Source organism: Myotis myotis, unplaced genomic scaffold, assembly GCF_014108235.1.
Source record: "Myotis myotis isolate mMyoMyo1 unplaced genomic scaffold, mMyoMyo1.p scaffold_m19_p_18, whole genome shotgun sequence".
In the NCBI taxonomy this organism is placed as follows: Eukaryota; Metazoa; Chordata; class Mammalia; order Chiroptera; family Vespertilionidae; genus Myotis; species Myotis myotis.
In genome coordinates this window covers 40,591,170-40,617,982 of record NW_023416322.1, presented here as the reverse complement: position 1 = coordinate 40,617,982, position 26,813 = coordinate 40,591,170, and positions in this window count along the sequence as shown.

The window sequence follows — 26,813 nt, the reverse complement described above, 5'->3', positions numbered from 1 at the left end:
TGACACCCCGTCCTCAGCACAGTTCTCAGAAGGTGCCTGAGACTGTGCTTTCCAATAAAAGAAAGGCTGTAATTTTGTGGAGAACTCAGATTTGGCCTTTGCCCAGCTTCTTCATTTCATCTTGCATGTGAGCCTTTAGTAAATGACAGAGTCGTATTTAAAAATGTACATATTTTCAATTTGAAGCTCTTCCCCCCATCATTATAGGCCAAGAGAGCATTCTGGCTTGTTTGATGTCCATTTACTCTAAGCTTAATTTGCATTTATATCATAGTATATATTATCGTAATAATTGTGATACGTTATATATGACTGTATAGATAAACACGGTCTTGAAGCAGGTTAATAAAAATGCTCTATCAGAGTTTTGGTCTATCAGAGTGTCAGCTGTATTTACATGACTATCTTTTAAAAAAATTATTTTAGAGAGTGGGGAAGGGAGAGGGAGGGAGGGAGGGAGGGAGAGAGAGAGAGAGAGAGAGAGAGGGAAACATGGATGTGAGTGAGAAACATTAGTCTGTTGCCTCCCATACACACCCCGACTGGGGATTGGACCTGCAACCTGGGTCTTGGCCTTGACCAGGAATCGAATTGGTGACCCTTAGGTGTACGGGACGTCGCTCAACCAACTGAGCCACACTGGCCAGGGCACTGTCTCCATGTATTAGTCAGTGTTCTCTGCTATAGTCAGATTCACTCCGGCCGGTTTGTTTTTTATCACTGACACGGTTACAGATGCCCCCGTTGTCCCCCCTGGCTGGTTGAAATGAGAGGGCATGAGCCCAAGAGCAGGCGTTGGCTCAGAGCATGTCTGGGTGAGCGCGGAACCCAGGCGGTGACGCAGACGCGCAGGAGGAAGGCCCGCACGCCGTGGCGCTGGTCCAGGAGACCTGACCGCAGCCTGCGTGGCTCCACCCCTCCTCACCCGAACCTCCGAGGCTGCCATGGAAGCCCCACCCCAGAACCTCATTTCTCCTTAATTTCCTCTTTAAAGGCTCTGTCTCCGGTAACAGTCACATTCTGAGGTGTGGGCTTAGGGCTTCTACATTTGCATTTGGGAGGGACACAGGTCAACCCAGAGCCACATGGCCCAGGCCCCCCGCGGCCTGGTGTGGGGCCGGGGACGTGGGATGGCAGCAGTGTTCCCTAAACAATGCTGAGGCCAGCGCGGCTGGGAGACCGTGGGTGTAGAGCACGCATGTCAAACTCAAAGGCTAACACGAGCCAAATTAACAAGGCATGTGGCCCGCGGGCCGCGAGTTTGACATGCTTGGTGTAGATGGTCTTTGACATTTCTGAGGCTGTGAGCGGCCACAGGTTCTATTCCTCCGAGGCTGTGAGAGCCAGCATCACTGTTCTTCGTTATCTTGAGCTTTAGGTGAAGGCAGAATAGCCACATGAAAACGTTACCTATTTATTTATTCTGCAATAAAAAGAAAATAATGTAATCTGTAGTAATTGTGATTACTTTTGGCAGCGTTTTGCTGGAAGAACAAGACTGAGCATATTGGGGAATTATTCTGTCAGATATGCCAGGGGTCTTGTTTTTTAGGGGAAACTAATTTGCAAAATCAAAGCCTTTTTTCTAGTTACAGATCTTATAACTCCCAGATGGGCTTTTTAAAATTGAATTTATTGGGGGTGACACTGGTTGCTAAAATTATACAGGTTTCAGGGCTACAATTTGATAACACATCGTCTGTATATTGTATTGTGTGTTCACCACCCCAAGTCAGGTCTCCTTCCATCTGCATGCATCTCCCTTTCCCCTCTCCCGCCTGCCCCACCCCTTTCCCTCTGGCCATCACCTTGCTGTGTCTGAGTCTGTGAGTTTTTTTCTTCTCTTACACCTTCACCTTTCCACGCAGCCCCCAGCCTCCCCGCTGCCAGCTGCCAGTCTGTTCTCTGTGTCTCCGCCTTTCGTGCCTTTGGGCTCATCACTTATTTGCTGTGGCGTTTCCGAGTGGTGTCTGGGCTGGGCAGTTCCCGCCTCCACGCACACGTCAAGCCGGCGATTCCAGGACAGGGGACCCTGTCCTTCACCGGGACGGCTGGGTGCCATCGCCCCACGCACTGTATCGGAGAGTTTTCCATTCATGGAGTCCAGTGGACGTTCGCCTCCCCCATGGCTTCTTCAGAGTCACTGACATTGTGGTTTCCCCCATGAATCAGTGCTCTGCCCACCCGCGGGGGGTGCGCGGACGCGGGGAGTAATGGGCCGTGCTGTTTACCCTGGTGCTTCTGGGGCACGTCCATCTGAGGAGGCAATGAGCTGAGGCCGAAAGCATTTCTCCAGGGGAGCGCCCATTATGCATTCCGCTGGCTTTGCCTGTTCGCTGTCTCCTCCCTCAGGAGAGAGGGTACCCTCCCCCCCGCCCCCCATCATTGAGTGCGGTTGGCAGGATGGTCACCACAAGCCTGATGGATGCTGTAAACACCCCTTCTGCCGGGCAGGGGATGGAGTGGGAAGGGAGTCCCTGGGGCTCCCGCTGGAACTGTGATGAGGGGGACCCGGCAGTGCTGACTCAGTCCCCGCAGACCCGGCCCGGTGCCTGCCGCAGCCTCGCTTTTCCTCGGAAGCAGGCAGTGCCATCTAAATCGAGCTCAGAGAACTGTGAGAGAAGGAAACATTGTTGGCGAAAGGGATGCAAGCTCAGTGTCCAGTGTGGCTTTCCAGCAGTTTCTTTCTGTGGCTGCACAGGAGAGAGCCTTGGGTGGACCGTGGGGGAGCAGTCCCGCGCCCTGTCTGTGCTGGGAGGCTCATCCCTGTCATCGCCGTTGGCATTTAGGACCCGCAACTGCACTCTTCACATTGTCAGGGCCCACGGTGAGGACACACTACCGGACAGAGGGCAGTGAGGGGTGCGGGAGCTCTTCAAATAGCAGCGGCCTCCACAGCGCAGCCCCGGGGAGAGGGAGGGACATACGCTGTTTTCTCTTTTTGTGAATAAAGATCATCAATTATTGCTGGGCTCAGACACCCTTACTTGGGCCCTAGGCCACCCAGCATAATACTCTAAAACTGTCAGTTCTAATTCCCTTACTGGGTTATGGATAATTGCTTTTAAAGGACATTTTCTATAACTGAATGCCATAAATAACAAAAGTGGTTTTTGCATTGATGTTAGTCATACTTTTCCTAAGAGGGTTAAGAGTTCCTCTTTATGGAGCCGCTCTTTGCTGGGCATTTTACATGTGATAATGAACCCAGCCCTCACACGGTAAAGTCGGAGGAGTGTGAGGAATTTGCTAACTGAACGGTGGCCAGCAAGTGGCAGGGCCCGAGCTTGCACTCCGCCGGCCTGTGCAAAGCTGCCTGCTCCGTGGCACTTCCAGGGGTTTCGTTACAGGGAATGCTCTGGTCTCATGGGAAACAAAGAAATGCCCCGGATCCGGAAGAGCTGGGCTGTCGACGCCAACCCTGCGTGTGAACATCCAGCACATTGGAAAGGCAAGGGTTCCTGCTGCTCGCGGCCTCTGCCACGCAGACAGGATATTTAATAAGAAAACAGTTTATGGTAAATGAACCAAGATGGGTAGAATCTCTGTAGTCAGTTCATATAGGATGTTGTACATAGTCATATGTTTAAGCCATTATGAAAAATAGAAAAAAATAATTCAAAAGAAAAAAAATAACAGAAATAATAGCCGACATTGAGCACTGAACTTTGTGCCGGGTACTGTTCTAAGTACTTAGCATGTTTTAATTCCCTTTCCTCCCGGGGACTGTGAGGTATGTGGAAGTAGCCACGCTGAAATCACCAGTGGTTTCAGCAGGGAGCTTCCATAACTTGCTGAGTGGTCGGGGCCCACGGAAACGGGCTCTGCGATTTCAGCGGGAGTGATGGGCCCTAGAGTGGCAGAGGTGGTCAGTGTCTGTGACAGGCAGCAGCGGCAGAGTCATAATCAGAATCATAATATCTGCAAGCGTATTTGGGGGTGCCGCATTGGTTACGGGGTCCCTGGGTTTGAAATAGACAGGTAGCTTTTGACTGAAGAAGGCAAGGGTTACAAATAGATTCATTAATGCAGCGCTGGCACCGGCTGGAAGGGGACTGGGCAGGGCTCTGAAGACCCGGAGGTGGGACATCCTCCCAGTGGGGAGCTGGTTGAACAGCCTGCCTCGTGTCCACTCTGCTTAGAAGGACAGGTGCTTGAGGGACGCACTTACCATGGTTCATGGGCGATGCTGGTACTTTAGCTCAACCGTCCAAGGAGCTTGGCATGAACAGACAAGACGGTTCATGAGAAGATGGTCTGAGAGGGAAGAACAGGGTATTCTCCCAGATTAGGTGGTGTGAGAATATCTGAATATCCGGCAGATACCCTGCATTGCAGAAGAGCCTCATGATAGGCAGGTATCCGTGACGACCATTTGCCTGCAGCCTTCTCCCAGCCTCGCCAGGGCGTTCTCAACGAGGCACTAAATAAAGCGGTCCTGGAGGCAGACCCGGCGCATCCCCTCGGGCCTACTTGGCTAGAACACTCCGTTTTCTTGCAGCAGAAAAAAAATCTTTGCTCCTAGGAGCTGATTGTTAAATATTTAGGAATTTTGTATTAACTAATTTCCTTTATTTCCCTCTAGGGTTCCCTTGCTATTTACCTATTTAACTTCATGGTGCTCCGTGGGGATGGTTGCCTGCTCGGTTTCATCCTCTAGATGTAGATGCTGGGTGAGGTCGGCTGGCTCGGGACTTAGGGCTGATGGGTAACCAGTGGCTTGTTAGGCAGTCCCCCTTTCGGGGAGAGAGTGGGTGCATTTTGTAAAAAGAATCGCTGTGTTCTGTCAGGTAGAAACATTTGTTGTGGTGGGTGTTAATGTCGGGGGTGCAGGCTGGGAAAGGAGCCTGATGCTGGGCAGAGACCACAGTGAGCATTTGTCTTGTTTGTGGCCTTCCTTGCAGCCTCAGAACAGCCCTCTCACCTTCAGACACATCACCCTGAGGTAGAAGACTGAAGTGCTTTCCTACTTCCCAGCAGAGCTCAATGCAGGCTGCAGAGAACCCAGTGGGGCTCAGTGCAGAAGAGAGTGGCACACACTCATACACACACACACTCATACACACATACATACACAATACACACAGACGCGCACACACACTCATACACACACACGCACACACACATACATGCACACACACCCACACATACAATCATACACACATACATGCACACACGCACACCCACACACACTCACACACACATACATGCGCACACTCATACACACACTCATACACACATACATGCACACACACCCACACATACAATCATACACACATACATGCACACACGCACACGCACACTCATACACGCACACACGCATACACACATACATGCACACAGTCATACACATGCACACATACATGTACACACTCACACGCATATACACACATCATACACATATACATACATACACACACATACATGCACACGCTCACACACGCACCCTCACACTCATACACACACACACTGTTCGGCAGGCACAGTTTCATGCTCCAGTGACTGTAGCCTTCTTTCTGGCCGAGTAGTGTGCAGGCTGCTGTCTCCGCCTTCCCTGGGGTTTTCCGCCGGACTCCATAACCCTGGACGTATACCTTGGGCAGAATGGGCTCTGTTGCTTACAGCTGGAAGCAATTCCTGGTACATGGATAAGTGAAATAACCAGAGGGAGGAATGCGGGCAAGAATCTGCTCAGCCAGCATGGAAGGGACTTATTTTTATAAGACAGCCCGCTCAGTGTTGAAAAGATTGAGCAAGCTCACCAAAGTCCGACCCACCGGACTAGAATCTGTCTTCAGTTAAGCAAATCTCATACACAAAATCTTAACTTACAAACAGATAGAGATATTAAAGAATCTCCTTTTTTTTAATTTACCAAAGGATTCACCAACTTAAAGGATTTTCTATATAGTTTACTTAATTGGCCAGTTCCCCGTTTGTTTACGACATTCCATCTTTAAAGAATTCTTCAAGGCCATATCTGCTACATAAGTGGAGACGGCCTTTATTTAAATCTGAGAATTTAAATGCCTGGCTGGGACGTGGTAAAATCACCAGTCTCCAAGGCCCAGCAAAGGACTCCAACCAGCCCTTTCAAACTTGGAATGCCTTTTTAATACCAACATTATGGAGAATGTATCCTCCGGAGGAATACATTTATTATGGAGGGCTCTTAAATGAAGAGCATAAAATAATATCGAACTAAAACAATCCAATAGCACAAAACAGCATGCCATTCGGTTCCAAAGTGTTCTTGTGTTAACGTGCCTAGCCGTTGATGTTGTCCAGTCACTCTCATCCAATTCGTAACAGTTCTTTTTGTTCCATTGAAAATTTAAAATCTTTTTTTTTTAGGGCCTCTGATACTATAGATGTGTCATTTACAGAAATGACAGCAATGACTGCCTGCGTTAGGGGTGTGTGTGGGGGGTTAACTATATGGCATCGCACTATAAACACCCCTGAATCCACCTGGGTTCACAAGTGCGTGGCTGATAGGAAACACCTATCAGACAGTTAGGAGCATCATAAAAAGACCATCCCTGGAAGGTGGTGCTCAGCCTGGGCCTAGATCCCCTCCCTGGCAAGGATTGGACTCAGCCTTTGAGCTGTTTCCTTTCCTAGGAGAGAGCCATCGCAGAACTTAGCCACTGGTATGTCCTGCGATGATGTAAATGCAGAGATTTCACAGGTAAACAAAAGATTACCTTATCCTGCTACCCCGGACAGCCGGGAGCCCTGAGGGCCACCTCCCCGCCAGCTCTCCTGAGAGGCACTCATTCCTGATGACGGAACACGCTCTGGCTCTGCTCTTCCAGCTCTGTCTTCCAAGCGAGGGCTGGGTGTTTTTGCAGCCACAGAGTTCTGTGTCGTAAACCGGAGGATCGCACGAAACACTGGCTCCAAGGCGTGCGGGCTGCACTTGGCAGAGCTTTACCGTATGAGACCAGCAACAGCAAGCAGCGTGTTCGCCGTATTTCAACATTAGTATTCCAGATGCCACTCAAGCCATCCAAATTCTGACCCCGAGAACTCCTCTTCTCGGTTAATAATGTCCTAAATGGCTTTACGTAATGAGCTGCCTGAAAATAACGAAGGTTAGTGGGAACGTGTTGAGGAGTGGAAGCACCAACGCTGGGCTTCATGGGGAGGAGACTTTGGACTTGACCTTGTCAAGTGTGTTTAGTCTGATTTTGACGCCAGCACAAGCTGAATGTGGAGCTCAGTGCCTTTGTCTTCATGCTGCTTGAGCTGACCCAAGAGCAAGCTACCTCAACCGAAACGTTGCATCCTTGTCTCTCCTTAAATCTCCTTCTAGTTTACCTCCCCAGCTTCTGTGCACCCCTCAGAACACACCCGCCAGCGTACATCCTGTGGTGCCCAGACCTCATTAAGCGTCCCTCCTTTGGGCCCCCTGTGGAACCCTGTGTACAGCCTTACCATCGCATTACACCTTGCAGCTGACCCTGGACAATTGGGGGTTAGCACTCCCAGCCCCCCACATTGTGGAAACTCCACACAGAACTTTTGACTCCCCCCCACACTTAACTACTCATTGCCTACTGTTGACCAGAAGCTTTATCACTAACATAGTTGGTTAACACATAATTTGTATGTTATGTGTTTTATATGCTGTATTCTTTTAAAAATATATATATATATATTTATTGATTTTAGAGAGGAAGGGAGAAGGAGAGAGAGAGAGAAACATTAATGATGAGAGAGAATCATTGATTGGCTGCCTCCTGCATGCCCCACACTGGGGATTGACCCCCCAGCCCGGGCATGCGCCCTGACCGGGAATCAAACCGCAACCCTTGATTCATAGGTCAACACTTAACCACTGAGCCATGCCAGCTGGGCTATATACTGTATTCTTACAATAAAGTGAGCTGGAGATTATGAACTGTTACAAAAATCTTAAGGGAAAATACACTTACAGTATTTATTGGCAAAGTCTGCATCTAAGTGGATCCGCGCAGTGCAGACCCGCGTTGTGCAAGGGTCAGCAGTATAGATGCGCTCATGCGTCCACCTTGCCTGGGCCCTTTCCTCATCGCTGTTTCTGAACCATATCTGGGTCATGGTAGATACCCAGTAAATGTTCATCCAAGCGAACTAAACTTGTCTTATTACTTATCTTCCTCTAGTCTGTTTAACCGTCTCTCTAGTTTTTCTCATCCTGTTGTGTGTGTGTTTTTTTTTTAATGACACTAAAAACATTCTTTGAATTTATTTTTCCATTCTAGTTGACATCACAGTGTCATTGCTGGTTGTTGATTGGTCTGTTTATGGGGACTCTGCCTTACTATATGCATCTAGCCGTCTATGTAAACCTCCTACCCGCTCGTTCCTTCCTCCGTGCGATGGCCTCCGTTCCATTAGGCATTCCTGGACCAGAGGAAGAATGTGGGCAAGTTTTCTTTAATGAGAAACAGGAGTCAAGAAGTTTCGAGGAGCCAGCCGGTGTGCAGGTGCTCACGGCCTGTGCTGGTAGGGTCCTCACAGGCATGCCGAGGGTCTACCTGGGATGGAATCACAGAGGGGGCTACAGAAAGCCCTTTGAAATTAGGGAGCTTCTGCTTCTGGCCTAAGGGTCATACTGTTCTGGCTTCCACTAGTGTGAGAATGAAGACTGAGCGATTGACATAAAAGGTTCGGGTTTCCCATATTTTGTCAGCCCGAGCTCCCGGTAACATTGGAACCAGGTCTGACTGAAAGAGGGCTTTTGATTTTGAAACCATCACTGTGCCTGTTATGGTCATTTTCAGACACACGTAGCTCCCACTCAATCTGCAATGTAATGTCTAAAATCTTTATAAAAACTGCCTGGTAAACAGATTTTTAAAGTTTAATTTTGTGACATCTTCTCCCCCAATCACCTCATCTGCCCTAATTTCCCTAAATGGTACTCAGCTCTCAAAGACATTGGACCCGAGTCATGAGCAGTTAGTTCAATAGCTCTTGATGGCGAGCTGATGAATTTTTCATGCACACAATGGACTGTAAATTTAAGCAATCTCCAACTGAATGGCCATTCCGACTCCTCAAGTGACAGTGAAATAAAGGGTGCTGCAATATTGCACATTCAAAATGTAACACTCTAGGAGTGTAGTAATAATGCCAATTTGTGCAATGGATCCACACCAGTATTTTACCTTGGAGAATACCTCTTCCCATTCTCTTCTCAACTCTCTTGCTCACACATGGCAATTTAACTGCATTGTGGGTGCTAATCAATAGATGCCTTATCTCCATGCCCTTTGGGCCCTAACTTTGTAGTCTCCACCCACTCTGACTCTAAGATGGACTTGGACTTACTTTGGCCCTCATGGTTGTGAGAGAAGTGATGGTACGCCCACATGTCCACTAGGAAGACAGCACTTAGACACAGTATGGTATGGCCACCCCAGGACAGTATTCAGAGAATGAATGACACATTCATGACAAAGAGGGGTGCATTATAGAAACATATCATTAAAAGAAAAGAAAAAATCACAAAGAGCAACACACAGGATGATATCATTTTAATAAAACTCCAGAATAAGGAGTCTAAAGTATACATTGTTAAGAGCCTATATGTGTGATGAAAGCTATTTTTTAAAAAGCAGTGAAGTGACAAATGCAGTGTTCCTAGAAGAGACTCAGTAGAGCTGGAAATAGGCATTTGGGTTTTGAAAGAAGCCAAGAGTTTAAAGATATGTTCCAGTTGGTGCTGGGAATATATATATATATATATATAATGTGTGTATACATAAGGTATGTGTGTGTACACACAAATGCTCATGCACACACACACACTGAGAGAAAGAGGCAAGCAAGCAGTGTAATAGTATAACAGCATGGCTTTGTCTCACGCATGTGCTGCACGTGGTCTGGCCCCACCACTCAGGACAAACGCAAAGGCACCTGTGAGACGTAGGAATAAATCATTACAGGAGGTCAAGTTTAACAACAAACGAGTGGGAGCATTACCTGAAGACATCATCCTAGGCACCCTCTCTATCTCAGTGCACCGAGGAGCCCAGGGGTTTTTAAGAGCAGTTATGCTCCAAGTAACTGCTTTTTCATTCTCAAATTTGTGTGTTATTTTTCTTTCCAAGGACTAGGACTGCCATTTCTCCTTCTGTACTCCAGAAGAATAATTCGATGGCAAATTATTTTAAGTCAAAATTAGAAAATTCCTACGCTGTGATCACTACCCAGTTGACTGGGAAACAAACCCTTCTCTTTTATGGAGAGGGCGTTGCTGGCGCCCCCTAGTGGCCGGGAGGCACCACAGGCGGCGCTGCGATCCCACACACTCAGTTTTTGCACAATTAACATCCTCAGTGTGGTCGGTCAGCGGGGAGGAGGAGCACTTGTAGACCGCTTCCCAGCTTGCGAGTTGACATCTTTCTCAGATTGATTCCGGTACTTCCTTTCTCCCCGGGCACAATTTTCTTCACCCACGAGACTCGGTTCATTCTCCTCGGTGCTCTCGGCCAGGGGAGGGAAATGTGAGAGCAGCAGTTACACCTTCTTATCAATTAATCAATGCCTTGTGTTTCCTGGAATTTAAACGTTATCATTGTACACGGACGTTTTCTTCAATGTTACGTAACACCAACCTTGAACCAAGCGTGTAGGGGAGAGGTCTGGGTGGCCCGCGGTCTCTTCCAACACACGGTCCAGGCTGGGGCCGCTGCGCTGGTATTTCACACGGACTCCCGCAGCCCTGGGAGACCGAGCTCAGTGGTGGTTTGACCCCAGATAAGTCACAGGAGGCCCAGAGAGGTGACCGATTAGGCCGAGCCAACTGTCATGCATTGCAGTGTTAGCATTAGAATCCGGCTCTCTCAGCGACACTTCCTCCAATGTTCTCGCTGGGGGTAAGGGGTCCCAGAGCTGGTGCTGGCTCTCCTGTGCCCCCGGGAGATGCTGGGAGCGGGTGGGGAAGGGGCTCTAGGACACGCAGCTCTGCTTCCAGGACTTAGCGACTCCTGGGCCTTGTAGGACCTTTCTTCCATCCCCGGCCAGGCTCTCGGTGGCTGCGGGGCCAGGACATCCTCCTGCGTCTTGGGTTAGAACACGGAAGGAAGCCTGTCTAGACCCGGGTGGAGGTCCTGGCTGCTTTCCTGATGCTCACACAGGGATTGGCTGCGGGGGCAGGTGGGGGTGGAAGAGGGCATAGAGGGGATAATGGGGGTGGAAAAAGATAAAAATTTTTTTAAAAGAACACAAAAATAAATAAAATATAACTTGGAATTTCCCTCCCTTAGCGTAAACCTGGATATTAGTTACTAATGTGGGGGGATAGCCCCATCTTCGGAGGCCCTTGTTCCCCATGGGGGGACTTTCCCCATTACTCTCCCCACTGCGCCCTCACTGCTCGTCCTGCTTGGCCTTGCAGCCCCTGCCTCGGTCTGGTGTCTAGGGCGGGGGGCGGGGGCGGGGGAGCTTTACCTTCCTCTGCTATTCCTACTTCAGGGAGGAGCTTGCTCTACCCTCTGGGATAAGCTACACGCTTATTTCCCTCCGCTTATCTTGTTAATATTTGATGGCATTTACTTTTTACATGACTTTCACAGTTGACCCAAAGGAAGCTTTCCAATGCGAATGCGACGGAATGAAAGGGTGAAAACAACATGGGCCGCAGTAAGACTGCCCTCAGAGGCAAACCTGAGCCACCAAGCCGCTATTCACTTACTCCTTCGTTTGATTTGTTAGTTAATTAAGTGTTTGCGATAATTGATGAAGCCGATATTTCCCAAATCCCTGTGGTGGCTATGGGCACTGGTCTGGGACTTATCCTTTAGTAGAAAGAGTGAGGAGATGCGAAAAGTCACAACATTGGAAAAGGCCTGGCTGTTGGTGGAAACGCGTTGTGAGAAGGAAGGAGGGGAGGACCCACCAGCCAGGCTCCGGGGAACACCCCACCCGTTTCCTTCACACAGTGAGTGAAAGGCTTCCTTTTACCTGTACAGATGAAGGACCCTCTTCCAGATGTGCCTGCGGCCCCAGGAAAGGTGGGGCCTCGGGCGCATGGGAAGCGGGTGAGATATGGAACTGGCAGCAGCAGGGAAGGTGGACTCCACACTCCCCAGTGAGCTGTAGGCTGTTTGAGAGGCAGACCTTTGTGACCCAAATCTGAAAGACAGCATTTGAAATGCCATCCTGGTCACAGTCGTTGTCTAGTCACCCATGAAGGGTCCATGCAAAGGGTATAGAATTGGTGCAGGAGGGTAAAATATTCAAGGCCTATGAAGGGATGTCAGTGTTTGCCCCCCGTGGGGGGAGGGGTAACACATTAAGATTCTCTCTGTTAGTTGAAACCTTCCCATTTTAGAATATGGGACAGGGACTGCTGTCCATGGGGAAGGGACCCATTTCCTTGCCAATGTGTCCCAGAAACCACAAGGCTAAGACCAGAGGGAAGAGGCAGCCGAGGAAAAGGGTGAGGAAAGGCCCGGGGAGGACGGAGGGCGCAGAGAGGCCCTGCAGGAGTTGCGGCCTGCTGATCGCCCTGGAGGAAGCGGGAGGTCTGAGCAGATGAAGCGAGGGAGACAGTTCTCCGAGAGGAAGTTATTGCACGTGAAACATGCCGATTGAGCCATTATTGTGGGAAAAGTGGAGAGAACATAGAGAAGCACACACTACCACTGAGTCAGGTATACAGCCTACACACAAAATGAGAGGTAATGATTCAAGATAATAGTAAGTGGTAGAGTGAAGGAGATGGTAATGGGATTTCTGTTTAAGGTTCTGTGGGCTGGTTACACTCAGCTAATATGTGGGTGTGTTCACCACAGTCTATCTACACCACATTCTCATGGGTTCTTCCATGATGAAGCATATGGCCAACGACCACTAAAAATGCAATTAGAAGACAGATGCTCTCATAAAGTGCTAATAACCGAAGTGAGTGGGATCTTATTATTACAGCATATATGCATTTAAATATTATATTACATCGGGCTCACCATTCCTTCAGGATCTGCAAACTCAGACAAGACACATTTTAACTTAATATTGAAAATGGTCATTAACGCATAGAGACGATGAGGAAGATAAAGCATTTTCACAGAGTACAAATGATAGAAGATATAGAGAAAGACAGCTAGTGTGGGTGGACGAGCTGCTCATACGAATTAGATAAATCTGTGCGTCAAACGGCTGGAGACAAACAGGAATATGGAATAAAAAGAAACATGAGCTAAGTGCTCACTGGGAACCTTTGTCAGGTCATTTCTGCTTGTGACCCATATAGCCGGCGACTGATTAAAAGCTCTCGGTAGATAAGTTCGTCTACCAAAGCAATCATCTTAACCATAGTTATGAGCGAGCAGCAGCCTTACCCTAATGGCTACAAAAATCAATTAAACAATTTGTGTGATGTACTACAAGCTCCTCGAAAGTCTAATTGTGTCTCAGATTCCATTGCTCTCTGTTTACATAATTACTTTTTCCTAAATATGTCTGTGAACCCTTCCATTAAGCCTCTATTACAGTGATGGCTAACCTATGACACGCATGTCAGAGGTGACACGCGAACTCATTTTTTTGGTTGATTTTTCTTTGTTAAATGGCATTTAAATATATAAAATAAATATCAAAAATATAAGTCTTTGTTTTACTATGGTTGCAGATATCAAAAAATTTCTCTATGTGACACGGCACCAGAGTTAAGTTAGGGTTTTTCAAAATGCTGGCACGCCGAGCTCAAAGGGTTCGCCATCACTGCAAAGGAGTGAACTCTGTGGACATCAAAAGCACTGGGAAGCCTGAGTGGTGTCTCCTGGAGTCCAGGACACTCTGATGCCAGACTCAGACCTTTATCTGATGGGGGCACCAGTGCCACCGGGAGGTGTCCCCACTTTCTCACAAGGGACTCATGAGATGTCACCACCTGCATCAGCTGCATATCACCTTCTCCATGGCTCTTGGTCTTAAGATATTGAACACAGACCACTAACTCCTTCCTTTTCACTGACCCTAATGGGCCCTGACTGCACTCATTCTGGCCCAGTTTCTGTGTCCTGACTGGGAACTGGTGTACGGGACGATGCTGCAGCCAGCCGAGCCTCCCGGCTGGGGCAACGTGATTAGATTGTTAAACAGAATGTTCTCCTGCATCTCAAAAAGAAGACCGAGCAAGCTTGAAAGCAACACAAAACCTTCACCTAAGGTAAGAGATATATACTTCTTCACCTTTGGAGACCAAGGACCCTCACCCACATCCTGGCCGTCCCATGTCCCACCGGTGTCACCCCAGGACGTCAGTAAACCTCTCTGAAGCTCAGTTCCTACATCTCATCACGAGAAGGAAAGAGCAGACTGTGAGGCCTGAAATTAAGGTTTGAAATTAAACGCTTCCTTGACGCCTGGTGAAACTGGAAGGGCCTCAAAGACCCTAGCTCCAAATTTCCCCCTGCTCTGCTCCCACAGATGAGCTCCCCTAGCTAGGCCTGCTTCCTCGTCAAGTGGCCACATGTCATTTCCGCTGATTCCTGTGGCTTTAGTTCCTTGCCAGTCTGCAGGATGATTCAAACAAGTCAACCACCTCCTCCCACGGGAACCAGGGGACACCCCGCCCCCTTGACACTACAACACCTGTGTCCCATAGCCCCTGGATCACTGTGGTCCTGAGTGCAGCCCCATGTGGCCTTGTATGGCACATGGAATCCTACACGTCCCCACCCCCCACCGTCTGGCCATGAAGATATGGGACCAATACACTGCTGTCCATCTCATCTACCAAGTATTGGGTGTTGTGTGTTCAGCCATCCCCATAACCTTTGGACGGAAATTCCTTCCTTACCAATGGGGGAAAAGGAGGCAGTTAAATGTCTATTTCATAGCATTTTTATGCAGTTAAACCTTGTCTGAAGTATGCTAACCTCTTAGCAAAGAACTTGGACAAGCTCTGACGTCCTCAGTAAGTGTAGCCATTATCACTATCATGACTACAGTGTCATTGTCCTTGTGTGTATAAATTGCCATGCTCTACCCTTGGCACATGCTGAAATGGTAGTTTTTCTAATGGCCCAAACAATTGTGTTTCAGAGAACGGAGAAGGCAGCTGCTTCTGAAGACACGCTAGGTGAGCAGAGCGCGCTCTGGAGTGTTACTGGTATGTAGACTAGTTAGTAATTTTCCACATCCAAACCCTGAGGAAATTGTCCAGCAAAAATATCTTTTACTATAGAGGAGGTAGAGAGAAGGTACATTGTGTTTGTCGGAGAAATGACAATCTCACCTGCTGAATGTAAATGGACTTCAGGTGTGGCTAAGGGCTAGGCCTCCTCGACTTGTGCGAAGAAATAAATGATTCCCAGCATGGGAGGCGGACTCCTTCTAAGGAATGCAGCGAAGTCCGGCTTCAGTTGTAAACGGGAAGAGAAGTGGGATGTTTGGGTGGGGCGATTCTTTGTGTCCTTCAGTAACGGGCCAGCAGCATCGTTTGGTCAGAAGAGAACAACAGGCTGGTTTTAAACGTAAGTGCCGCTCCTGGACCAAACTCAGAAAACGGATTTCAAAGGCCAAGCGTTGAAAACACCTAAAAGGACGAGGCACACATCAGGGGCCCCTCTATTGCTAGAATGTTCATGAAGGACGTTTTCTTAAGCACCGAATGCAATTGGCAAAGAAACTGTTGGTGGTTATGGAGCGCCCAGCAGAGCGTCCCAGAGAGCCCCAGTGTCCGCGGTGTGTGCTGACCTCCCCCCCACCCTCCTGGACATCCCACCCTCCTGGCCATCCCAGTGTCCGCGGTGTATGCTGACCCCACTCCCACCCTCCTGGCCGCCCCAGTGTCCGCGGTGTGTGCTGACCTCCCCCCTCCTGGCCATCCCACTCTCCTGGCCGCCCCAGTGTCCACGGTGTGTGCTGACCTCCCCGCTCCTGGCCATCCCACCCTCCTGGCCGCCCAGTGTCCACGGTGTGTGCTGACCTGCCCCCCTCCTGGTCGTCCTGTTTATTGCGGGAGAGCTCTTGGCGGAATACCCCCGCGAGGGCACTGTGCCGCCAGCCCTGTCCCTTGCAGACCGCGGAGGATTGGCTGCTCTGTGACTGTGCAGCGCAGCAAACTCCCCTTCCCATTCCATCCCAGCACCCGCCTGTGATGCCAGCCTGCCCCGTGCCAGCCGAGGCCTCCGCCGTGGCAGCCCCTTCGGGTTTGCTCTGATGGAGGAACATTTTGAGAAAATGGCTCCTCCTACCCCGGCCTGGCCCGGCTCCGGCTCAGCAAGTCCCGCTGCTTTCAGAGGAAGGCAGGTGAGGCAGGTTCCGCAGCTCATCCACCAGCTCCGATCCAGGGGAACCTCTGAAAGACGGACGACCTGCTCTCTGCGGCCTTGCTACCACCCTCCCATCTCTGTGGGACCCGCTGAGTACAAACCTGTTTGCTTTAATTTCTTACTGTCTTCGCCCCCACAGACCCCAAACATGGACTTGGGGAAATGATATGAGAAGAGCTCATTTGTGCCCCTGCTGTGCACGCCTGTGAGGAGTTTCGCCCACACAGTGCTGGCTCTGGGTGGAGAGCGTGACAATCGCCAGGGGAGCACTTTGTGTTTGGCAAACACGACCCGGGATCTACTGCTCAAATCTGTGCCACTCGTGATGCCCCAGGGAAGGTTTGGAACAGCACGTTTTCTTACTTTTCATTCCATCACATTGCGTTCGGGTTTATGAATTTCTGAAAATGTAGTAGACGGAGAATGATTTAAAAGGAGAACGTTGTCAACATTAAAACTTTTTGGAGTGATCTCACTAATTGGAAAAGGAGCGCAGAGCCATCTGAAGAATTTTAGAATAAATCATCATTAACCACACATGACATGTTGTACAACAACCCAGGCCTGATGCACAATTAGTCACCTAATTGGGTTTAAAGCTCGTTTAAATAGACGGCTCCCAGCCCTGGCCCACCCACTTGTTTTTATTGCTTCGGCTCACACACTGAGAGCAACTTCAGGCCCATGGCACAGAGCTCGGGGCCCACACACAGATGCGTGTGGGATGGAAGGACGCGTGACTTGCCAGGATGACTAATGAATCAGGGCTGTTGAGGCCCGTGTTTCACCGTGCGCTGCACGTGCTCTGAGCCGTGTTCATCGGGAAAAGTGTCTTTCTGTAGAGTTTCTCACCTGCAGAATATGAATCGGGAATAAACAGATGACACCACCATGAAAACTACCTTCTGTGGAGGCGTGGCTACCAGGGGCCCATGTAATAAGTTTCCGATTTCGTTGGTACGGAGGCACACAGTTTTCCACTTTTTTTGTTAATTCCCACCTGAAGATATGTTTCCATTGATTTTTAGAGAGAGTGGAAGGGAGGTGGAGAGACACGGAAAAACATCGATGTGAGAGAGACACATCGATGGGTTGCCTCCCACACATGCCTAGACCAACCGGGGCTGGGGATGGAGCCTGCAACCTAGGTACATGCCCTCGACTGGAATCAAACCTGCAATCCTTCAGTCTGCAGGCCGACGCTCTATCCACTGAGCCAAACCAGCCAGGGCACTTTCCCACATTTTTAGCATCCTTTCAATTGGGGCGTATCTCCCAATGGTGGCGGCCATTGTTCGTCCCAGCATTTTTATTCCATGGTGATGCATCCGATCATGGCGAGCCCTGTGCTCAGCGGCACTGCAGATGCCATGGACTATGAGCTATCGCTCCGCTGGCCGCGGTAAGTGGAGCTTCTCAGAGTCCCTCACGTGCCTGAGTAAGCTTCCTCATTAGACCTCTGTTCATGCTTTTATTTCTTCCTCTCAGCGCGTGTAATTCACACTGTCTTCCGCACCAGCAAAGTACAGGGAGACACGGACACTGCTCTCTAACTGCCACGGAGGGGGAACAGTCATGTCGGGGGATTAGCTGCGTCGGGGGGAACAGCCACGCAGGGGGAATAGATCAGTTGTGTATATTATGGTGCAGAACCATGTGGTGAGTGCTGGGCTGGGGGTAAATGCCAGGCACGTGCGGAGTAGCAGGAGCGCTGCGTGTTTTGTCCAATCCACCTCTGTGTGCCTTTGTAACGTTATGAAACGTCCTCACTCACGACGACAGTTCATAGAGGAGGGTTGTTTGCTTGTCTGTTGGGTTTGGGTTTTCTAAGGGAGGAAATGTTCATTGAATTGACAGTGCATCTCAGACTTCAGTGCATAGGACAGTGATGGCGAACCTATGACACGCGTGTCAGAGGTGACATGAGAACTCATTTTTTTGCTTGATTTTTCTTTGTTAAATGGCATTTAAATATATAAAATAAATATCAAAAATATAAGTCTTTGTTTTGCTATGGTTGCAAATATCAAAAAATTTCTATATGTGACACGGCACCAGAGTTAAGTTAGGGTTTTTCAAAATGCTGACACGCAGAGCTCAAAAGGTTTGCCATCACTGACATAGGATCATGGGGGTATTTATCACAATGCAGATTCCTGTGGCCCAAGACCCGGGGATGCCCAGGTGGGGGCCCAGGGATTTGTTTCTAATCATCTGCCCCTCACCCCAGGGGCAGGTAATCCTCACGTTAGAATGGTCTTCCGTCCACACTTTGGGAGCCAGTTATAATCATGATAAAAATTAATATGACACAACTGTTTAAATGTCCCAAGTCTGATACATGTAAGTGGGATGTTCAGATGGCAGGTGGTGGATTGATCCCACTTGCTTACAACAGTTTTATTTGGCAACCAAAACAATTAATATTTTAACAAGTCCCCGAAAGTGCTTTGTGCTTGAGCCGGGCTTTGGTCAGTGTCTCTCTGCATTTCTGCAATGAGGAGGAGGTGGCATGGAAGGGAGACCCCAGGAGGAGGAGCTAATCTTGGGGGTCAGCAGGGGCAGAAAAGAAGGGGAGGTGTTGTGGGTAGGACTGGAGCCACACAGTTGCTTTTCCCATCTGCCACATGCCAGCCCAGTTCTGTGGCACTCACAGCAATCACCAGTGCCGGTGAGCCGGACTGCTCTGTGTGTGTGTGTGTGTGTGTGTGTGTGTGTGTGTGTGTGTATGTGTAGGGGGGGCATCTTGAGTAATGAGGGACAAATCCACTAACAGTTCAGGCCCTGGATGTGAGCAGGTGTCCTGAATCCCAGCAGCCGGCTCGCTGGGAATTGGACTGACTGTCATTGGGAATATGTTGCTTTCATCTACTGTCAGGATTCAACCATCGTTATCTCCTGTGGCCATAGAGGAGCCAAGGTAGACTTGTGACCTCTGTAAGTTCATTATTTTTCCACTTGGGTAGTCGTGCGAACCTTTTATACTAACTTCAAGGTTATGGGTGGGATGTGGAGGGCTGATTCCATTAATGAGCTTGTTGAATAATTTACTGGAATCTATGAAATGACCGTCCCCGATCATTTGTTTTTATATCCTGGTGTAGGCCCCATAAAAAACAACCAACCAAAAAGGTACCGTTGATAACAGCCACCGGCAGTAAATAAATGTTGCTTACATTTCAGGGACTGGTTAAATGGACAGATTCAAGGATGCCTCTTTGATTAGCCTTTGCACATTAACACCTCATTGAATACTTTTTTTTATTATTAAGGACTCTCAGCTGTTGAGTAATATATATGAGCCAAGAAGGGTTATTCTGTTCTTAGGAAGACCCTAGAGTACGCTAGGGACCCAAGGACGACGAACAAGGCTCTGCCTTCCTTTGTTTAGTCAATGACTGTACAGGTAGACGCTCTTCAATCTCATTGGCGTCCACAGGAGCGAACTGCTGTGAAGTGTGGCGGGAAAGGCAGGGAGGTCCCTCATTACCAGGCATTGACTGCTTCGCCCCGCCCGCTGCTCACCCCCAGTCGCCCTTGGACCTGCAGCCTCTCCTAGCCGCAGGCCTGTGCTCCAAATGCCAGCGTTGAGTTCTTCTGTCATTTGCTGATGGCTCATTATCGAGCTCTTTATGTCTAAACAGGTGTTTGGTCTTCTGCAACCTAGGACCTTCCCCGGCTGGCTAGTTCCACTGGCTGCGGTGATGTGAATGGATTTTAATCGCCTTGAAAATTCGGCGCCATTTCTATCAGGACCCTCGGGAAGTCTCTGTGAGGGCCCATTTGTTACCAAGGTGATTTGTGAGGAGGTTGGCAGGCGTCCTGGGCCAGTTAGGTGCTTTGGGGCAACGTGGGCTGTTACCCAAAATGAATGAAGGGACTTGGGGATTTCCCTACATTCAGAGGTAGTTATATTTTCTCTGCATTTCTGGGCTTGCTTTCCACAGCTCTGAACTTCATGCTGCTTTTTATCTCTGTGCAGCACAGCGATGTGCTTGGAGCTAATGTAACTCGAGAGGTGTTCTCTGTGCGAGCTGGGAGCTCCTAGCTCGGCCTTCGGTGACGGACGGCCCTTTTTCATCGGCTGATGACTTGTTTTTGTCACGTTTTCATAAATGGTTGACAAGTCAACAGGCTCGTTCACTGAACTGGTGAACAAAGTTCACATAAAAAAATCACTTTCTTTAATTTAAACTCTCAGAGCCTGAGACGCCTGATTTCTGCTAAGAGATTTACATCGCTTAAAGTCTACCACACTGAAAACTATAATCAATCACCAGAGCGCGCGCGCCGAGGAATTAATTGTTGTCAGTTGATGTACTTAATGGGACATCACACTTCATTAACTTGGCTAACTCATTAAGCCTCATCAGAGATGTACGATAAAGAGTTCATGATCAAAGTTACAAAACAAAGTCTGGACTCTACAGGGAGCCTTTACTTGCAATCCACTACTCTGAGTTCCACAGAAGTGGGTTGTTTATTCTAGAAGATTCTGTTTGCCTACTGTGATTCCTTCCCAAGACATCCTGTAGGGCAGCGGTTCTCAACCTGTGGGTCGCGACCCCTTTGGGGGTCAAACGACCCTTTCACAGGGGTTGCCTAAGACCATCGGAAAACACATATATAATTACATATTGTTTTTGTGATTAATCATTATGCTTTAATTATGTTCAATTTGTAACAATGAAAATATATCCTGCATATCAGATATTTACATTACAATTCATAACAGTAGCAACATTACAGTGATGAAGTAGCAACGAAAATAATTTTATGGTTGGGGGTCACCACAACATGAGGAACTGTATTAAAGGGTTGCGGCATCAGGAAGGTTGAGAACCGCTGCTCTAGGGCTTATTTCCACTTGGGGTTTGCACTGCATGCACTACACCAGCCGTGGGCAAACTACGGCCCGCGGGCCGGATCAGGCCCGTTTGACATGAATAAAACTATTGAAAAAAAAAGACCGTGCCCTTTTATGTAATGATGTTTACTTTGAATTTATATTAGTTCACACAAACACTCCATCCATGCTTTTGTTCCGGCCCTCCCGTCCAGTTTAAGAACCCATTGTGGCCCTCGAGTCAAAAAGTTTGCCCACCCCTGCTCTACAGCCATGCGTCATTTAACAACGGGATACTTTCTGAGAAATATGTCATGAGGTTTGTCGCTGTGTGCACGTCACTGAGGGCACTTACACAGAACACGACGGTGCAGCGTGCTTCGCACGGGGCTGCGTGGGCGAGCCTGTCGCTCCCAGGCTGGAGACCTAGGCAGCACGTGACTGTGCTGAACACCGCAGGCAGTCATCACACGGTAGTAAGTATTTGTGTATCTAAACACACGTAAACATAGGAAAGGTGCAGGAAAAATATGGGTTAAAGATTCTTGACGTGGTTGAACCACCCAGAGCCAGCGGTAAATTCAGCATCGTTGTCAGATTTGGCCTTTGCCTTCACATCGCCAACAAACTTGTTGCTTTGGCCTCGACCATCATGGTATGGAGACGTCCGCCTCCCAGGCTGGTGGGCTACCCCTCGTCTCAGTGAGCTCCGCTCCCCAGGCTCCAGCACAGAGAAGCAGTGGCCGCTGCTACTGCTACTGCGCCGTTACATGGCGCCCCCCAAGCCGCACGCGGATGCAAAACCCTGAATTTTCTCATAACACGGAGCGGCCTTTGCTTCTCAGAGAGCCAGCCTGGGCATTTATGGGCGCCTTGGGAGTTTTTTTTGACAAGTTCAATGAATCTTTCCACCGTTTTCACATCGAGTTTTCTTATCTTCTCATGCGTTCTTCCTTCTGTTGGTTTTGATTGTTTCCATATTTCACTCTCCCAAGTTCCTGACATATCAATTTCATTTCTCTTCTGGGTTGGACAGAAGTTCCTGCTCCGTTGAAGATTGTATCTTTTCTTTGTGCACATTTCCCTCTTCGGCCTCTGAAAGCAGCTTTCTGACGGGCACACCGTGGAGGATTCAGGGTATATCTTGAGAGGCGCGCAGACTTCGATTGCACTTCAAATTACTTTGTCGGGGTCTATGGTAGACTTGGTCCTTCAATGTATTTATCATCATCGAATGCTTATATTTGGTCCAGTGTCACTGATTTCTCGTGGGTATCTCAGTACTGACATCTCTTACCCTTTAATAGAATGCATTTCTCTGCTCACCTTCTGTTAATTCTGTTGTCAGATACAATCCCCTGGCCATTTTGATGGCGTTAAAATGATACGCGGTATAAAGAAAGGGTATACGCTGAAGGGGTTTATCTAGCATCTCACTCAGCCAGGAGCTCAGCGCTGTGTTGTGATGTGTGTATCACGTTGCTGCTGTCAGCGAGTCTCAGGACGAAACCAAATGTCTCCATTGTTACACTCACATCCTTACTTTCGCTGTCCCTCCCATGGTCTATTCAGTTATTGATCTGTGACCTTGTGATTCCAGTACAAAGGAGATGGGCATACAAGAGTTTATTGGGAAAATAATTCAAAAACTAAAGGTTGTGAGTAATAATATAACGGGAATTGGTATGTCCTCCACCGGCTGTCAGATCGGTACCTGTGGACATTTTGCTTATCTTGTTATATTGTATTCCCTTCTTGTTAAAGAAACACATCGTTAGGACTGGAATGCTTGGAAACTCTTCCCTCTGCTTGTATTTCTCTCCTGCTCTCCCAAGAAACAGCCGCGAGTTTAGTCTGCATATTCCTAAGCTTTTCTCTTTTTAAATTCCGGAACATTCCTTATGAACAAAATAAGAAATATAAATTATAAAGATGAAGAACAAAACCAACATATATGTCTTTTCCACCCAACTTAGGCAAGAGAATGTTACCAATACTCTTTTTTTTTAAAAATATTATTTTTTTATTTTGTTTTCAGAGAGGAAGGGAGAGGGAGAGAGAAACATCAATGATGGGAGACAATCTTCGATCCGCTGCCTCCTGCACGCCCCCTACTGGGGATCGAGCCTGCAACCTGGGCATGTGCCCTGACTGGGAATTGAACCGTGACCTCCTGGTTCATAGGTCGACGCTAACCACTGAGCTGGGCCGGCTGGGCCTAATCCTCTTTACGCTGCCAGTGGGCCTCTTAACTCTATCCCTCTGCCTCCCTCTCTGCCAAGGTAATCAACACCCAGAATGCTGTACTTGTCATTTCCTGGGTTTACCGTGTGCCCGTGCACATTGAAACAACACATTGTTTAGTTTGCTTTAATTGGTTTTTCAAAAGTTATGTCATCCAGGAGGCTGTCTTTTACGGCAACTTCATGTCTCAAAAGTTTCTCCACGTTGTGTCATGGAGCTCTAGGTCACCCTTTGTCAAAATGCATCCTCTCCCACGGTGCACGCCCACACCAGGCATTTCGCATGAACAGGGCTCAGCGAGTGGATGTGGCGCCAGTATGTTGCTGTGGGTAACGATGCTGCTTCTGGCGTGAGCAGGCACACGGGAGCGGGTGGTGCTCCAGTCTCTCCCTGGGAGTGAATTGTGGGCTGCGAGAAATGAATACATGAACGAGTTCTGAAATTTGATGAAATACGGCTTCGCAAATCGTGTTTTAGGAGGGCTCTGGATATTTTTAGCCTCTCTGCTCTTGCACAGAATATTAAAATCACTTTCTTGACATCACTGTTATTGAACGTAATACCAGAGCTTCCAGCTGCTGCAGTGAGGCAGGGGGAAAAAAAAGACACGAAGACTGGAAAGGAAGATATAAAACTGCTCTCCCTTGCAGAAAAGGTGATGTTCTCTGTAGAAAATGCCAAGGAACCTGAAACCAAACTCTTAGCGGTAATAAGTGTATTCAGCAAGGGCTGCAGAATGCTAGATCAATACAAACATCGATCACGTTTCTCTCAGCTAATGCAGAGCCTGTGGAAAGCAAAATTACAAAATAATGCCATTTACAAACCGCTACTTAGGTCTACACTTAACAAAACACACGAAGGATCTCTGTGCTGAAAATGACAAAATGCTGATGGAAACGGGGGCCGGAAACCCATGTGCTCACAGGCTTTGCTGATGGCCTTTGGGACTGAAACAGCCAGGCTCGGAGACAGCGCTCGCATTCTCTGTGCAGTACGCACATGCGTGAGTGTGCGTGTGCGTGCGTGTGTGCATGTGTGTAAGGAAAATAGGAGCTTATCCAAAAGTAGTAAACCAATGATAGCACATGGTGTTACTTTTCAAATTGAAACATAACTTACTGGTGGGTTTATTTGAAAAGCGGAATAAGTCAGAGCGTGTGAATGTCGGAAAAGACAGTGTGGCTACAGGGGCCTTGGCTGCAGCACCTGTTCCCTGGATTGCAGCCAGTGTGTGTTTTCCTCACTGCAGGTTGCAGTCAAAATCGCTCGAAAGCCGTCAGCCTAACGTAACTTCAGCCTCTTGAGCAATTTACTTCGAAGGGTTATTACAGGGTTCCTATGTAAATTGGCACAGTGTGAAAATCACCTCTAATATGAAAAAATACTTGGTCGTAAATATAGTGATTTATATTCAAACTAGGGGCCCAGTGCACGAATTTGTGCACCTTGAAAGAAACTGTGAGCTGCAAGGCTGTGGTAGGCACAGGGGTGGGTCTCAGCCCATCCTCCGTGCCCCCGCCCAGCCTCTCCCACAGTGGCCCTGGGTCCTCTGTCTGCCCGCAGCCCCACTCCCGTTGCCCCCACTCCCATGCACTGACAGCGCTGGCCCCGCTCACACATGCTGACGGTGCAGAGAGATTGGGGCGGGCGCCATCAGCAGGTGCAAGCGGCAGCTGTTGCCCCGATCACCCCTCAGGAGCAGGGGGAGGTGGAGAAGCCCTCAGGGGCGATCAGGGCCGGCAGCCGCTGCTCATACCCACTGATGGCACAGAGTGATTGGGGCGGGCACCAGGCACTGGCAGTAGATGCAAGTGGTGGCTCCAGCGCCAGCTGCGAGTGCGAGCGGTAGCTTCAGCGCTGGCAATGGTGCGAGCAGTGTGTGGGAGCAAACAATTTTCAGTAACCACCAGAGGCTCACCCTGATCACAGCGACTGGTGCCCCACCTTGGTCTGGCACCCCCACTCACCTGCTCCATCATCCCGCTGTGGCCGACGTCAGCCATGTTCCGTGCACGCTCCCTGGTGGTCAGTGCACATCATAGCGACTGGTTGTTCGGTTGTTGGGTTGTTCCGCCGTTTGGTCTATTTGCATATTAGCCTTTTATTATATAGGATTTCCTACAATAGAATCATATTATTTCATGATACAAGTTTGAAAAGTGGAGGCTTGCAAAGTATTGAGTCCTTTGAACTTTCAAATATGAACTGTATTGTGGGGAAAATGTTATGTTTAGGGGTTTTGAGATCCCTGAACTCAAGGGACACAGAATGTGTCACCTGTTCATAGAGTTCTACCAGGCACCGCCCTTCCCTGAGGGAGGCGAGGAAGAGCCATGGGTCCCGGGCCAGGCGGCCGCAGGTCCAAGGGGGATTCCAGGCCTTGGAAGCTGGTCATGAGGGATTACTCTGAGTGCCCTCAGGAGAAGTCAGCGGGCCTGAGAGCAGAGGCTAAGACAACCAAATCCGTTCTGACATCTAAGAGTCCAGGAGGACAGCGACGATGTAAGAACAGAGCAGCCCTAGCTGGTTTGGCTCAATGGATAAAGCATCAGCCTGTGGACTGAAGGGGCCCAGGTTAGATTCTGGTCAAGGGCACATGCCTGGGTTATGGGCTCAATCCCCAGTGGGGAGTGTGCAGGAGGCAGCCGATCAATGATTCTCTCTCATCATTGATGTTTCTATCTCTATCCCTCTCCTTTTCTCTCTGAAATCAATAAAAATATATTTTTTTGTAAAACAAGAACAGAGCAGGGGCAAACGCAGGGACTTGTTTGCTTGTTTGTCTTTGACCCTTTCCAAGGTGCACGGCAAATACAGCGCTTGCACTCTGATCAGATGACCTCATTGTTGATGTAAGTAAAATGCTCATGATACATGGCAGTGTTTTAATTTATTAGGTGAATTAACGAGGAGTTGGGGAAATTGTTTTCCCTTTATATTCATTCCCCTTCTTTCTCACATCTCTACCTTTATCCCGGATGCCAGCAGTGGCCATGACGTTGTGGAATTACATTTAAGGAAAATATGCTGTTTATGTGGAAATGTACACTGGGGTAGCTTTTGTCCATCAGCAAAGCCCAGGTGCATTTTGGACAGAGTTCAGGCACTGTGGGTAGTGACGATGGAGACGGGCTGGCAAAGACCTAGAACTTGACCTTGGGTGGGGCCACTGGCAGCCATCACCTGTGGGTAGACACTGGGGGCTTGTGCTGCTAATTATTGGCAAGAAGGAAGGGCTAATCTGGGAATGGTTTTTCTGGCTGTTTTTCCATGTGGCTAATTGCATTTTTTACTAATGAACCAAGTTTTTTACTTTTATAATCACTACCTATGCTTACTTTGGCAACAGACTGGAATTCATTCCTCTCCCCAGGTGATCCTTAGACCGAAAGCTGGAATTCAAACACAGAAAGGCAGCGCTTAACAGCCTTTAATTAGTAATG